This window comes from Rhinoderma darwinii, chromosome 1 (assembly GCF_050947455.1).
Source record: "Rhinoderma darwinii isolate aRhiDar2 chromosome 1, aRhiDar2.hap1, whole genome shotgun sequence".
NCBI classification, from domain to species: Eukaryota; Metazoa; Chordata; class Amphibia; order Anura; family Rhinodermatidae; genus Rhinoderma; species Rhinoderma darwinii.
In genome coordinates this window covers 351459652-351476935 of record NC_134687.1, presented here as the reverse complement: position 1 = coordinate 351476935, position 17284 = coordinate 351459652, and the positions used below count along the sequence as shown (strand labels likewise).

Genomic DNA, 17284 nt, shown 5'->3' with positions numbered 1-17284 from the left:
CCATTGAAATCACGGGGAGACAGATAAAGCCTTTTTGGTGGCATTTTTTGCCCGCGATGCTCAATGATAATGGCCGAAATATGCCCAGATTAACGACATAAAAAACGCGGCAAGAAAGGTCAAAATTTGATTTGATTTTTTTCTGCCTGCAAAACACTCTGTGTGAACTAGGCATTAGGTTTAAATCCATGGCAAAATTTCCCAAAAAATCCACAAGTAACACAAGTAATTGATCGCTGATTTGCCACGAATTTGCACATATTATCTGCAACGTCTGGCCTTACCCTGAGTCCAGTATATTGATAAATCTGACCCAGTCTGAACCTCTGACTGACGTTATATGGGAGGTAATTCAATTCAGAGTAACCTTTCAAAACCTGTCTCATATGAATCTATTTGGTTACATTCTTTTAAAGATGTTTGTTTTTTTAATTGATTATCGACTAGTAAGGCCAGGGCCACACACAGAGTTTTGATGCTGTTTTTGCCAAAGAATGGAGATGCATCAGTCTTTTCTATACAAATTCCTTTCCTTTAGATCCACTTCTGGCTTCGGTTAAAAAAAACTGCACCAAAAAAACTGCATCAAAACTCTGTGTGTGATTTTACCCTTAGACTCCACTATGATTTAATAGATGGCACCTCTCAGACTTGTAGTACTTGTCAGGTTTAAATAGATGAGTGATCAAGATTTGCAGTACACACGAGACTAGCTCCATACATACGGTACACGACGGAGTCTGTATGTCAGCACTTGGAGGCCGTACGGTCATGCAGGCTCAAGGCAACACGACTCTGCTGTGTGCATAGAGACTTAATGATGTTATATTATACATGCAAAAATACACATACATATATAGAGTGTTCTGAATTCTGTAGACCAACAAGAAGGCTTATATGAATTCCAAGTAGAGATGTGCAAATTTCCCCAAAATTTCCCCCATTTGGTCAACTCTGCCATCCGATAAGATTCGGTCCGAATAAATTTGTGCAAATCGCAAGTACCCGATTGCCCTGAAAACTCGTCTTTTAAGACTGTCCTATATCCCAGGGATATCCGCAGTGCATTTTGGGAAGGCTGCCAGCAAGGCGTTATGGGGAAGCCCACCCAAGGTCATGGAATCCTTTTTCTAATCTGTACAATGTTTGCCGGTGGTCGCCAGTGGATGCCATTTTGCCGTGATACGTGCACAGCGTGCCACTGGATCTATACTTTTGGGAAATTTGGACTGATTTCAATTTGTGTACAATCAATTTGCTTGTCTTTATTCCCAACTGAAATGAGTGGAGCTGTATTTTTTGTTTTACTCTTGACGGCCTGGTTATCTACATAAAGAAATTAAGGAGCCATATTATAAAATATTTAAAGGGCCATGGAATTGTACTTTAGTGGCCAGTTATTATGATGAGTGCATTTCAAAGTGTGGGTTTCATTAGTTTGTCTTAGAGTATTTTAAGAGGTTGAGTTATAACTAATTATGTAGAATAATTTTCTATGGAATTTTTTTTTAGCTATGTTTAGCAGGAATTATTTAGTAGCTTTTTATAATTTCTCTCTATGAGTTCAAAATAGATGCTAAGATAGTGGTCGTATGTTTGACAGAATTGTATGGAAGTGGTTTGTAGACATTTGAGACTAAAGGTCCTCTTACACGGGCCGTCCTAGGCAGTGTAAACCAGCGCCGCGCTCGTTTGCTCCTTTCACAAGGAGCTAGTATTGGTACGAGCGGTCGTTACTCCGATCGCTCGTCCCCATATATTATTATCATGCCGGCAGCACGTCTCCCTCCTTACACAGGGAGATGTGTTGCCGACAACAATAATATTTTTAATTATCAAAACGATAACGATCAGCAGATGAATGAGCGTTCGCTCGTTTATCTGCTGATCGCTGCCCTGTTTACGCAATGAGCGTTCTATGAATGTGCATTTGCCCGATACATGGCCCGTGTAAAAGGGCCTTAAGTCTAACCCTTAGAAAGACATAGACTAGCACAAAATAGGGCTTGCTTATGGTAATCCAAATCTTATGTTAAAATATTTTACCAGTGGAGGACAAGGGTGGGGGTGGTTGTTTTCCTTAGAAGAGATACTTTTCATCAAATGAGCCCCTCTGAAACTGAGTTTCAGAAGAGGATAGAGAAAATGTAATCTTATCACACAATTGTCTGTTCCTCTATTTCCCCAATCAAAGAGTTCAGTTTTATTCACAACCATACTGAATATTTCAAACCAGACCATACCATATGTAGGACAATAAAGGGGATCTCCTGTTACATTTCAATGTCACTGTAACTAGACTGGTTGTCACCTAGTTTAAAAAAAAAAAACATAAGAAGCAGCGGAGTAAAATATTTAAAGGGGTATTCCGGTTACAACAAGTTACCCCCTATCCATAGGGTAAGGGGTAACTTGCTGATCGGTGGATGTCCGACAGATCGGACCCCCACAGTTTACGAGAACGGGGAGCCCGAAGTTGCCCAAACCCCAAGTTTGAACTGAGCGGCAGGTCGCTCATGCGCGCTGTCGCTCCATTCATTCTCTATGGGAGCGCCGGAGATAGCCGAGTACAGTGTTCGTAAACGGTTGGGATCCAAGCTGTCAGACACCACCGATCAGCAAGTTACCCCTTATGGATAGGGGGTAACTTGTTTGTAACCGGAATACCCCTTTAGTAACTTGGCAGAAAACAGTGGAAGTGAATAACATTAAGGATGTGGTTACAATGGCATCTGTCAAGAGGTTGGATATATCATGCACCAAGTGAACAGTCAGTTCTTGAAGTCGATGCATTGGAAGCAGGAAAAATGGGCAAGTGTACAGATCTCAGTGACTTTGACAAGGGCCAAATTGCGATGGCTGGATGATTGGAATGGAATATTCTGTTAAAGTTGTTGTCTCACAACAACAATCCCTGTCCATAAGTCATGTTAGGGCATATGGACAACATAGAGGGGGTCTCCCGCTCGGGATCTACCACTATGTGCGAAAATGCAAAGCAGCTCTGTCAGATCTGGCACATCCATGCATTACATGGACGGCCATTAATTGTGGCTGCAAGGGATTGTGGCCGTAGCTTTCCCTGGCAATAATGACTGATCGCCTGGGGCTAGGGAGGCCAGACCTGTGGCGATTATGACTTCTTTTTAAAAAGGTGTAGACTTTATGATGCATTTGTAAATTAAAACTGAAAAAATATCTTGACACGTGTGATTCTAAATAGTAAAATGAGGCATTTGCTCATTTATTTTTTAGGTGTTTTTAGAGAAAAGTGAGGCCATGCCACTTGAAGAGTACTAGGCATTATAAATGAGGTCCTGGGGAATTGAATAAAGATTTACATGGTTGAATATCTTTTTAGGTATTTAGTCTGATACACGAAACTTTTTTTTGTTCTTCTATGCCCTATGTACAAGGAATTAAATGCTATCCTATTACCTATGTAATGTAATCGCACATGTGAGCACAGGCGGGTGCTAACAGATAATGATCAGCATCTCAAAAGACATTTTAAAGAAGGGAATTAAGCCGTCTTTGATTTTTTTTCCTTTAAAAATCTGCTTAAGATGCTGAAGTTGAATGCTGATAGAGGTAAAGGATTATTCCTTTTCTTGTTTTACAATAAAGCATACACGCTTCTATTGCAGATCATGTAAAGAAGTAAAATCGTGAGTTACACTAGGTCTGCCACAGGCCCTGGCCCATCTTAGCTCACGCAGCTTATGCTGAGTTAAGTATATAAATTATACCTACGATGATTTTATCAACTTACATCATTTTGAGTCTTGGGCAGAAAATTAAAGTCAGTCCACTGCCGCTGAAAAACGCGTACTCAAACTGAAAAGCTGACGTGCTGCCAGTTTCTATGGAAAGGGACAGTCATATCTTGAATAGACACAGTGAGGAGATAGCTGGTGAAGAAGCATTTTTCATTTCTAAAAATATTGACAGCTTTCTCAACTTTATTTCATTTTGCTACAGGCTCTCAGCCACTGATAAACAAATGATCTATCATTGGTTAGGCAGCTCTTGGTATATTAATCTCTGCATCCTAACGAGTAGTAGAATTGAGAAAATTGTCCAATGATGGGTCATCAATAATAGCTGAACGTAAGTAATGGACGTTGTCAGACCATTAGCGGTATTATTTATGCAAGAGTGACTTGGGGTTTTATCTGTGTGCATTGAATTCTTTAGGGAACGTGGATCAAGTCAGCTATTGTAATGCAATGATGCCCATCAATTACCTCATAGTCCATGAATTTCAAAGCCCATAAAATATATTTTTTTCCCATTTGGATTATTTTGGAATTTTTCCTCTGCATTGGGTATTCCTGCATCTGCAGCTTTAACATGCATTCGATTTTTTTTGTCTTCATATGAAATAATCGATAAGTGTTTTTCACATTACTTACCTATAGAACACATTGAATATTTGCAATCTAAATTTATATAACACCACACAAGTTTAAAAAAATGTCAAGTGTACAAATTGTATCAAATTGTAAGTGTTTGTTTACCTATCTAGTAAAAAAAAAAATATATAAATATATATATATATATATATATATATATATATATATATATATACATATAGCAGGAACAAAGAACAAGTAACGGCACCAGGACTTCAATGTTAGGGAGATGTTGGTTTATTCACCATCATGTGGAAAGAATGAGCAACGTTTCGGTTCACACTTGACCCTTTCTCAAGCTTGAGAAAGGTTCAGTTGTGAACCGAAACGTTGCTCATTCTTTCCACCTGATGGTGAATAAACCAACATCTCCCTAACATTGAAGTCCTGGTGCCGTTACTTGTTCTTTGTTCCTGCTATTTCATTCCAAGGAGTTGATTCATCCTTCCAATGGTAACGTGCACATGGCCTGACTTCCAGTCTACATTGAGTGCTGTGTTTCTTGCATCTATTTGAACTATATATATATATATATATATATATATATATATATATATATATATATATATATATATATATATTTAACATGTTTAGAACAAGGCACCCCGGCTCTTGTGCAAAAACCGTATCCCATGACTTCTTAGCAGCCCTTAAAGCGACCCTACATTCCCCACAAAAAAAACAACAAACGATAGAAGAATGAATTTTTAGCCACTCCATTCTCTATGAACAAAACCAGTCACTTCCTTATGGCACCCAAAGAAAATGTGTTTAGGAGCAGGCTTCACTACTTTATGGACTCCTAGTAGGCTTAACCTGGCTTAGAATATACACTATTTGGACAAAAGTATTGGGACACCTATAAATGACACAGAAGCTTTTATGACATCCCAATCTAAATCCATAAGCATTAATATGGAATCCCCCCCCCCCCCTATCCACCTAGTAGTTAAAACATATTCCACTCCTCTGGGAAGGCTTTCTACAAGATTTTGGAGTGTTTATGTGAGAATTTTTGACCGTTCATACTGAAAAGCATTTGTGTTGTCAGACCCTTATGTTGGACGAAAGAGCCTGGTTCACAAATTCCGTTTTAGTTCCTCACAAAGGTGATGGATGTGGTTGAGGTCAGGTCTCTATGCGGGCCAGTCATGTTCTTTCAAACCAAAACATGACTTTCTGGACCTTGCATTATGTACTGGGGCACAGTCATGCTGGAACAGAAAAAAGGCCTTCACCAAACTGTTCTCACAAAGTTGGAAGCTACAATTGTCCAAAATGTCTTAGTATGCTAAAGAATTAAGATTTCCCTTCTCTGGAACTAAGAGGCCTAGGCCAACCCCTGAAAAACAACCTGTTAATTATCATTCCCACACCAAACTTTACAGTTTGCACAATGCAGTCAGGCAGGTAATGTTCTACTAGCATTCGCGAAACCAAGACTTCTAGATGGGGAAGGGTGATTTGTCACTCCACAGAACACATTTCCACTGCTCCAGAGTCCAGTGGCGGCGTACTTTATACCATTCCATCTAACACTTGGCATTGTACTTGGTGATTTAAGGCTTGCATGCATCTGCTTGGCCATGAAAACCCATGCCATGAAGATCGTGGTGCACCATTTTTATTTGGATATTAATGCCAGAGAAGGTTTGAAACTCAGTTATTGAGTCAGCAGAGTGTTGGTGACTTTATGCACTAAGCTCCTCAGCGCTCGACGGCCCCGCTCTGTAATTTTACACGGTCTGCCACTTAGTGTCTGAGTTGCTGTGGTTTCTACATGCTTCCACTTTGTAAAATGACCACTTAGTTGATTGTGGAATTTATAGGAGGGAAGAAAAGTTATGAACTGACCTGTTACAACGGTAGCATCCTATTACAGTACTACGCTGTAATTCAGTGAGCCCTTTAGAACTAACCATTCTTTCACAAATGTTTGTACAGGCAGACTGAATGGCTACGTGCTTGGTTTTTATACACCTGTGGCAATGGGATTGAATGAAACACCTGAATGTAATGATTAAGAGGTGTGTCCCAATAGTTTTGTCCATATAGTGTATTTTGAACTTGAGGTTATTACACTAATTATAACTAGTATCTAAAAATTAGTCAGTAGCATGTAGAGCAATAGTCTATAATGTTGCCACTTAAATATAATACATAGTAAACAAAATTATTTTGTAAATTTTTTTATTTTAGACAGCTCTGTAGAGGTTCGATATCCTAAAGACAGAATATGACTACCAGCCTGAAAGTGTTGGCTGTTTTACATTAGATTGATTTGTTCTGCTTATAAAGTAGCAATCCAAAATAGTTACCCCTGACTTTTTGGACAATAATACATTAGTTTATATTAGTTTAAAACTTATATTAGTACTATGGCCATCCCAAGCAAGAAGCCATTTCTTACTGTATCGTATAGCATGTGAACGGCACAGATGGCCTGATCACTTCATTTTAATAATGAACATGTTCACCCTCAGTACCCATAAAAATACAGTCTGCTAAACATTAAGTAGAGAGGCCACTATGGAAGAAACTGTCATGATCAGGAAAATATCCTAACCTGCCTTAAAAGCACACTAAACATAAAACTCACAAAAAATAAAAAAACATTCCAGCACTCTCCTCCGTTCCTTTAATTCCATTTGTCTCATATTACAAATAAAACTGAGAAATTTCTAAATAAATCTTTTCTGTGTGTCCCAGGAGATCAGCCATGTGCACGCTCCCGCTCCTCCTTACTGCGCCGTGTCTGGCTGTAAGACAACTGGCTGTAGCAGGAGCCTCCCCCTGTAGGACATGCAGATTATTAAGCCCCACCCCCTATGATAAGCCACATCCCTCAACCGTTCACCAGCCGATAATGGAAGAGTTCAGTAGGAAATTAACCCCTGTATTCTCTGCAGGATTTCTAGAAAAAGGTTTGTTTCAGGATCATGCAAATGATCCTGCAGACTGACAAACATTGGGGGAAATACATCTTCTGTTTACTTTTATCATTCATTTCTAGGTTGAGTGGTCCTTTAACATTATTTTTTTTTCCTATTGAAATTCATAGTTTCAATATTATATTTGTCCTATATTTGTCATGTTTTCTATAGTCCGGTATTTCTGATGTCTGTCTGAGCTTTGGAAGATTATATTTGGCTTCTTTATCTCAATGTCGTATCAATCTGTATATCCCATGGCCATCTGGCTATTTCAGTTCTGTAAATAGCCAAAACAATATAGGTCTTCTAATTTTTATCCATTTTATACAGATTATTTCCAATGTGTACAAACTTTGAGAGAAACATTTGGAAGCTCATGGCTGATACTTGTTACTTTTCCTCTACTATTCCATGTAATAGTGTTTGAGAACTTCAACTTGTTGTTGTATGAAAAAACTCTGTATCATACAGCTAAAAACTGCATAGCAGTATGAAATAAATGGACAGTAACATGGTTTGAGTTATTTATCTAATTATTATTAACTTTTATTGATTTTATTAGTCTTTAAATCCAACCGTATGGACTGAGCTTATCTACAACATTACGATAAGTTTTGGATGGATGCATTTTAAAATCCCAGTCTTCTGACCATTTTGGTGTTTTTTCATCAGTTTATCATCATGTAAGTAGTCAATTTCCTATCTCATAGATGTTGCCTGGTTTTGTTTGTTCAATAAATACCCTATTAGGGCCTTCTGGGTTAACAGAGTATAATAGAGGTAGTCCCCATTTGGGACTTTCATCAATTATTATCATTACACTAACAGCCTATTGATTTCAATGTGCACCATGTAATGCTTGGTTTTCCCTGTGGTGGTGCTGCACAGGGGAAATGAACACTTGCTGCCGAGTTCCCCAACAGATTACAGACGATTGCTGAGGGTCTCCGCATTGAGGCACCGTGTTATCAGCTTATTGCCATGGGGACCCTTCTAACAAAAATGGAATGTTCCAAGCAGACAACCACTTTAATTTTCTAATCCTGCCATCACTTTAGAAGAATGGGTCAAATGTAATCAGGATCCGCTGTTGATTCTTACAGGACGGATCTGATTGGCTCCTATGGAAAACAAGTACATTTTTTTCTTTGAGACAGTTTTATACAATGTATATAATTTGTATTCAATTATATCCAATACATTGGAGAATCTATCCAGTATGTTTATTTGACTCCTTCTTTGTAGTTTGCATACGATATGGTCAAGAGATTTTCTAAATTTTAAATTTTACGCTATGATTTTAGGGTTTATTGTTCTTTAGTAACTGTGCTGCTGGAGACAATTAACCATATGTTCAAATTCTATTTAACTCAAGGTCAAATGTATTAGTTCCCTTTGTCCGCAATGTTCAGTTTAATTTTATAAGTGATTGGGTTTACAAACTCTTCTGTAAATCTTGCAAAAAAAGACTTGTTTTCACAGAATGTGGCTCCTGACTTAAAGAGTACCCATACCTATTCTTTATTATTATTGTTATTATCGCTATTATTTTGCTATTTAAACACCTATTTTCTCTATATCTAAATACGTAATAAAATACCGTGCTGAGTAATATTTTATGAAAGAAGAACTGTCCCTTAACTTTTCTTTCTATCAGATTGTTTAACCTCTGTTTGCTGCCTTATGAATTCTGAGCCATGGGAGGTACACTAGGGCCCCATAGACTGCTCCTTCTGGGCGTAGAGGCCATAGTCAAGAGATTTTGATCCCCAGCCTTTTCCTACACAATATGCAAAATACCATAAGATTACAGTATTGTCAGGTGTTGTTCTTTGCTTTAATATGGCTGATGACAAGTACAGCGAAGCAAATGACCACCAAGTTCCCTGCAGAATCCCTAGACCATTACCGCTGCAGCAGGAGCAGGGGAGACAAAATGTTTTCAGATATTATAATGCTATACAGCAAATGTCTGTTCTTTGTGACCTGGGTTCTACCGCCTGGGAAATACAGGACTTGAACTTACTGTCACATCTCAGGATAGAAGTGGCATCTTGCTGTAACTGCCCAATGAATATGACATCCTCATCTTACTGTAATAGAGGCAGTAAGGAAGGAAGACGGCACACTTCTCATGTACTGTATCTCTTCCCACATCATGCCCTTACTTACGTTTCCCAGCCTCTCACCTGCATCCCAAACTCCCTATTGTAAGGATATGCCTTATTACGGATGTACTTTGAGTGAATATTTAGACAGAAATGACTGGAGAATGCAATGCGCGTGCGTCTATCCATAATTCTACAATAGCTGGTTATCCGCATGTTCTCAAATTAACAAAAATATTCTGAGGGGGACGTAGTCTATAGGATTATAATGGATTTTTAATGTTTACACATTTTATGTTACTCTAGATCCTAGTGAGATAAAGAGCTTTAGAACTGACTTACTGCTTAGCACAGCATTTAAAATTGTTGCATTCATTTGGGGGTTATATATACTTTAGTCAGTTTACATTTCGCACCGGTAATGTAATTTCAGCTTACCTTTCCTTTGCATCCAAGAAACTCATACTTTCTGCATTAGTAGAAAGGAGCGGCGTTCAAAGCGTGGCAATTGAGCAATCCTACAGATTCACATCAGCAAAGGAAAATATTGATTCCTTCCCATAAGTATATATTTCACAATAGCAGAAATAATAATGCTAATAATGCTAATTATTCCAATGTTGGATAGTACTGCTGTCCCTTTCCCATTCTGCAGTGCAAAAATAGCGTTATGTTTGGCTAATACTCCCCTCTCCAGTGATCAGTATAAGTGGCCATCTCCTTCAGCAAGCTTTTGCTTTCTTTTTGATGGACTTTCCTACCTTTGACTGAAATCCCTTTATCCCTTTTTGCTCCTCAAATGTCCCTATTTTTAGCTTGATAAATAGACCCATTAATAAATCTACTATATTGCCCAAGAAGGCATCGTTCTGGTTCCTGAGTTGATATTGAACCCCAATTTGTATATTATTTAATGGTTTTATGCAATTTAGACCTAAAATAATTTTACGTTCAGATGATTTGTTTTGTTATAAAGTGTAAAGGCAAAATTATTTATTATTAAGTGTATAGATATGCATGAAAATATGGATCTTTCACACAATAAACCATAGGTGTCCATTTATGACCATCCAAAAAGTTTCGGAAGCACAAGCAACTGTGAAGGCCTAAAGTACTGGTAGCATGTAAACAATACACACAACTAGCACTACTAGGATATATAAAGTGATGGAGATTTAGCTTGGCTATCACTGGTGGAATCTGTTGCTAGTCAGCTGCCCAAACCCACTTGCCATAGATTCCCCCACCTTCCATTCTTTTCTATCCTGGAATCAACTCGTATACAATATTTAAAATAAAGCTCCACTCAAGTTGAGGGTTGTCCTTCTGCTTAAAGAGGCTCTGTCACCAGATTTTGCAACTCCTATCTCCTATTGCAGCAGATCGGTGCTGCAATGTAGATTACAGTAACGTTTTTATTTTTTTAAAACGAGCATTTTTGGCCAAGTTATGACCATTTTTGTATTTATGCAAATGAGGCTTGCAAAAGTACAACTGGGCGTGTTTATGGTAAAAGTACAATTGGGCGTGTATTATGTGTGTACATCGGGGCGTTTTTACTTCTTTTACTAGCTGGGTGTTAGGAATGGGAGTGTATGATGCTGACGAATCAGCATCATCCACTTCTCTTCGTTAACACCCAGCCTCTGGCAGTGCACAGACACAGCGTGTTCTCGAGAGATCACGCTTTGTCGTCACTCACTTCCTGCCCCAGGTCCTGCATCGTGTCGGCCACATCGGCACCAGAGGCTACAGTTGATTCTGCAGCAGCATCAGCGTTTGCAGGTAAGTAGCTACATCGACTTACCTGCAAACGCCGATGCTGCTGCAGAATCAACTGTAGCCTCTGGTGCAGATGTGTCCTCGCTCGTCCGACACGATGCAGGACCTGTGAGTGACGACACAGCGTGATCTCTCGAGAACACGCTGTCTCTGCACTGCCAGAAGCTGGGCGTTCTGAAGAGAAGTGGATGATACTTCTCGTCAGAACGCCCAGCTAGTAAAAGAAGTAAACACGCCCAGATGTAACACACATAATACACGCCCAGTTGGACATTTACTTTAAACACGTCCAGTTGGACTTTAGCAACCCTCATTTGCATAAATACAAAAATGGTCATAACTTGGCCAAAAATGCTCGTTTTTTAAAAATAAAAATGTTACTCTTATCTAAATTGCAGCGCCGATCTGCTGCAATAGCAGATAGGGGTTGCAAAATCTGGTGACAGAGCCTCTTTAAAGGAATTTGATGTGTCAGTCTCATATCTGTTCACACCTTTTTCATGCATTATCTATCACTATATTTCAGATCCTTAAAGAGTACCTATCACTACAATGACTCTATTGGATTTATTTCAGTTATAACAGTTATTGTCCGGAGAAAAACATTATTTTCTAAATATAACTTATTTTTAAAAATGCTTTATATGTGGCAAGGACATTAAGCAAACCACCCGACTCCCTACAGGAGTCGGGTCCGAATTTCCATACAAAGGGCTTCCAGTATGCCCAATGGTGCTCCTATAACCAAATGGCGGCATACAATATCAGAGCCAAGAAATCTAGTTATTGTAAGATTTCGCGGCTCCGACAAATATAGCACTATCCATAGGAGTTATATAGAAGTTATCTGTGTTTATAGATATATATATATCAACAACTGCGAAATAAATTTCTCTCAAGTCCCAAATAAACAGGTCCGCTTAGCTCATCCAAGTGTGCATGTGTCTTTCCAAGAGGCGATAGGGGAGGGGAATAATTTGCTGCCAAACATTTCTACCATTGACTTATCTATTGTGGCAACAAAGGAATGGGCATGTTGGATCAGGGGACAGACAAGATGCTCCCATACATACATTTTGGCAGGATTGTCTGACTATCTGTGTGGCCATGCGACCTTATTTTGCTGTTGTGAGGCATCAGGGCGAGCTTTCCAAAGTTCACTAGACAATCAGTGGAAGGTGCTAAGATGGGAAATTGTGTTTCTGCTGGAGAATTTTTCCTAGTCTTCCTAGTTTACAATACATGTAAAATGCTTTCACCCACATAGTCAACCATTAATACTCAGTTTGGGTCAAGATCACAGCTAACTGAATACGCCCCTTTTATTTCCATCCTTATAGAACGGGGACGGACATATTTTATGCATCAATATTTGCCACATAGGCCGATTCTTTCAAGTCTCAACCTTGTCAAATACTTGTCTAAATCACATACCAATTAACAAATTCCAGATCCTTGCTTTTACCAAGCAAAACGTTGCAATTTATCTGTCTGTTCCAGCTTGTAAAATGAATTGGCTTCTTAAATTGTGTAACAGATTCCACTTCCCTGCAGTTTCTTATTCTGCAGTTATACCCCAGGAGCCATCTCATTTATACTCAACAGCCGCGCAGTGACAAAAGTACCACAGTCAGCTGCTTTTTGTGCCTTGGTAGCCAATCAACTTTATATGGGAACTCTTCCGTTTAGTACAGCATGATACCAAAATAACCCTTTACTAGTTAAAAGATTCTAGCACATGACGTTTCCAGGATGACTACCGCAGATTACATTGTAGAAGGTATTCACTGATTTACAATTATGGTTTGCTCATATTAATTATAAATTGTTTTGTACTGACTTTGCAAAAAGATCTAAAACACCATAAACCCACATTTAAATATTCTTTATTTACTTAATATTCTATTTTATTTGCCCCTTCTGCCTGTGAGTTACATGGCCACTGTTGATACTGTATATTTATTCTTTGGTGTCCTTTCGTAACATCCTAGGGAAGACTGTCAGATTCCTCCAGTGGGCCCAGGCTCTAACCCAAAAATTAGCCCTAAAGGTCCTGCAGACGACAACTCAATTCCGACTTTGGAGTCGCTACGGTTTATTTCTAATGGGCTAATGCACTAATAACCTATAACTAAAAGTTGATATGCACATGTATACATGGAGGGTGGACCCCAAGAAATTCCAGTTCGACATTGGTCCATGCCTAAAGCGTCAATAATGGGCTAAATATAATACTACCCTTCTAGATAGCAAATCACTGTTCACAGTGCAGTATTCATGTGCCTCTCTGGTATATGCATAGTACAATGTATTGTAGATAGAACTACGCATGTGCTAATCTATTAGGAAGCCCTGTCAAACTATTTTTCACATCAGTTGATTATCTTCAACAATTTGTTGATATCTCTGTGCAGCCATCTTTGAAATTGGCATTAAGAGAAATCCTGGGATTTGTAGCTCAAAGGAAGATCTGACTATTATGCTTGCTCATTATGACTACCCAATGAGAGAAGCCCACAGTGACATGTAAGGCCTAGTTCACATTTTAATGGTATCCGTTAAATGCATACGTCATGAACAGGGGTCATCAGAGTTTATGGCATATCTGTTAAACGGATACCATTATTTTCTATTGGTGACGTTATTAGGCATCCATTTAACGTAACCGCCACTCATAGAATATAATAGTATACATTTAAACATTTAGTGTGAGATGTATTGTTGAATACTGTACACAATAAACCTGTTCTTTAGACCTCATAAATTCTCAAATCTGAATGCCTTCTATTATAATATATTAAACATAATATATTAAAAATAATCAACTTTTTTTTGCAGATTCTCTTACGTCCAGGCCAACCCTTTTAACCCCCTAACAACATACCATGTACATGTACCTGGCAGCCATTTAGGGGCAATATGGAGTGGGCTCACGGTATCGCCGTAATAGTATCAACCCGTGGAATAATGTGAACATGTAGTTTTTACTGCACGATGAGCACCATTAAAAAGGAAACCCCCAAAAAATGGTGCAGCGTCTGTTTTTTGCCCATTTTGCCCCACAAATAAGACATTTTCAAGACCTCAAACGGCTATGTCGGTGAAAAAATTTAAAATGTATGGCTTTTGGAATGTGGGGAGGAAAAAAATAAAATGAAAAATTGGCTGTGTCATTAAGGGGTTAATGATAAACATTTAGAAAACATGGATGGATAACTAATTCATGCTGCACATCAACTAATCTATCTATAAAAAATAGATCTATTGAAGCAGGTATTCACATCACAAGCATTTATGGCATATCCATATCCGGCCTGTAGCCTCTTAAAGTGTCGGCTTAATTGGAAAGATAGCTGCTGGGCTCCTTCCGTTACTCCAAGAAACTTCACCGCAGAGACCCACGTGCAAGCGCAACCACTTTTCCGGTGACCATAATGATAAAAGCAGTAACTGACCCGGGACCTCATTCTCCCAAAAGTTGGGGCTTCCACTTCTAGGGCCCTTACTTATCAGGAATTTATTTATAGGATATGCCATAAATGTCTAAAGCTGGGAATACCTCTTTAATGGATTTTATTTTTTTTTTTACTTGCTGCATTTGATCTCAGTTTAACAAAATCTTTTTATGGATAAAAAATGATGTTAAAATAAACAGAAGTGAATAGGAGCTATTGACAGGTCTGTTTACTCTTTTGTCAAAATTCTTACAAAATATCTGTAGGAAAAATACTTGTGTGATTGTAACAGAGTATTAAGTGTAATATAATTATCTGCCTTTTAATGTTTAATCAGCTTGGAACATTTTTATAAGTAATTATTAGACATCTTCTTGGCTTTTTCAGTTCTTCCTCAGGTGTGTCAGAGAATGCCATAGAAAGCTTTCTTCCTTATATACATCTAAACTATAGTAGAGTAGATAAACATTAAAGATGCAACAAACAACTTCTGGTTTGAGGCTAGATCATGGGTGGCCAGAATCCCTTCTCTTCTTTACCTTGAACGCTTTCATCATTGGTTGATCAATGGCTGAGTGATGATCAATGGAACGGCAGTTATCACAGAGAAAGGCATTGGAAATACGTAAGTAAATAAGCCAGGCAGACATTTTCAGTCACATTAGAAAGTATATCTAGTTTCACATCCAAAATCCATAGTGAGGTTGACTTTCATTATTGTTTAACCTCTGAGAAGCTGCAATATATTGGATACAGTCCTAGAAGATATCAGAGAGTCAAACAGGGCAATTGGGGCCGAATCGAATTGGACAGCCAATTCTATAGAATGGTCCCAGAAACAAATTTCGGGAAATTTGCTCATTTCAACTGATATGTATATACAGTGAAGGAAATAAGTATTTGATCCCCTGCTGATTTTGTAAGTTTGCCCACTGTCAAAGTCATGAACAGTCTAGAATTTTTAGGCTAGGTTAATTTTACCAGTGAGAGATAGATTATATAAAAAAAAAAAAAGAAAATCACATAGTCAAAATTATATATATTTATTTGCATTGTGCACAGAGAAATAAGTATTTGATCCCCTACCAACCATTAAGAGTTCAGCCTCCTCCAGACCAGTTACACGCTCCAAATCAACTTGGTGCCTGCATTAAAGACAGCTGTCTTAAATGGTCACCTGTATAAAAGACTCCTGTCCACAGACTCAATTAATCAGTCTGACTCTAACCTCTACAACATGGGCAAGACCAAAGAGCTTTCTAAGGATGTCAGGGACAAGATCATAGACCTGCACAAGGCTGGAATGGGCTATAAAACCATAAGTAAGACGCTGGGTGAGAAGGAAACAACTGTTGGTGCAATAGTAAGAAAATGGAAGACATACAAAATGACTGTCAATCGATATCGATCTGGGGCTCCATGCAAAATCTCACCTCGCGGGGTATCCTTGATCCTGAGGAAGGTGAGAGCTCAGCCGAAAACTACACGGGGGGAACTTGTTAATGATCTCAAGGCAGCTGGGACCACAGTCACCAAGAAAACCATTGGTAACACATCACGCCGTAATGGATTAAAATCCTGCAGTGCCCGCAAGGTCCCCCTGCTCAAGAAGGCACATGTACAGGCCCGTCTGAAGTTTGCAAATGAACATCTGGATGATTCTGAGAGTGATTGGGAGAAGGTGCTGTGGTCAGATGAGACAAAAATTTAGCTCTTTGGCATTAACTCAACTCGCCGTGTTTGGAGGAAGAGAAATGCTGCCTATGACCCAAAGAACACCGTCCCCACTGTCAAGCATGGAGGTGGAAACATTATGTTTTGGGGGTGTTTCTCTGCTAAGGGCACAGGACTACTTCACCGCATCAATGGGAGAATGGATGGAGCCATGTACCGTCAAATCCTGAGTGACAACCTCCTTCCCTCCACCAGGACATTAAAAATGGCTCGTGGCTGGGTCTTCCAGCATGACAATGACCCGAAAAATACAGCCAAGGCAACAAAGGAGTGGCTCAAAAAGAAGCACATTAAGGTCATGGGGTGGCCTAGCCAGTCTCCAGACCTTAATCCCATCGAAAACTTATGGAGGGAGCTGAAGATCCGAGTTGCCAAGCGACAGCCTCGAAATCTTAATGATTTACAGATGATCTGCAAAGAAGAGTGGGCCAAAATTCCATCTAACATGTGTGCAAACCTCATCATCAACTACAAAAAACGTCTGACTGCTGTGCTTGCCAACAAGGGTTTTGCCACCAAGTATTAAGTCTTGTTTGCCAAAGGGATGAAATACTTATTTATCTGTGCACAATGCAATTAAATATATAGAATTTTGACAATGTGATTTTCTGTTTTTTTTTAAATATAATCTATCCCTCACTGGTAAAATTAACCTAGCCTAAAAATTCTAGACTTTTCATGTCTTTGACAGTGGGCACACTTACAAAATCAGCAAGGGATCAAATACTTATTTCCTTCACTGTATGGCATCTGTTATGTATCATTATGTGTCCATACTGAGCGTTCACCGCCATTGGCCCGAATACTCCTGGGGACACCACGGCTGTGGCAAGACATGTTGGGTTAGGGCTGTTTGA

At 39.0% G+C, this 17284-nt stretch overlaps 1 protein-coding gene across 12 annotated transcripts in view; it reads left to right on the top strand.

Moving 5' to 3' along the window:
- Positions 1-17284, top strand: part of LINGO2 (leucine rich repeat and Ig domain containing 2) — a 1254957-nt gene that overhangs the window by 1112532 nt on the left and 125141 nt on the right. For 2 of the 12 annotated variants that reach the window (XR_012847678.1, XR_012847677.1), the window contains one exon: positions 7911-7979. The exons of the other annotated variants lie outside the window; for them this stretch is intronic. The gene's annotated coding sequence lies outside the window, so the exon portion shown is untranslated. Of the gene's footprint in view, positions 1-7910; positions 7980-17284 lie in introns of those variants that run through there. 12 annotated transcript variants of the gene reach the window in all.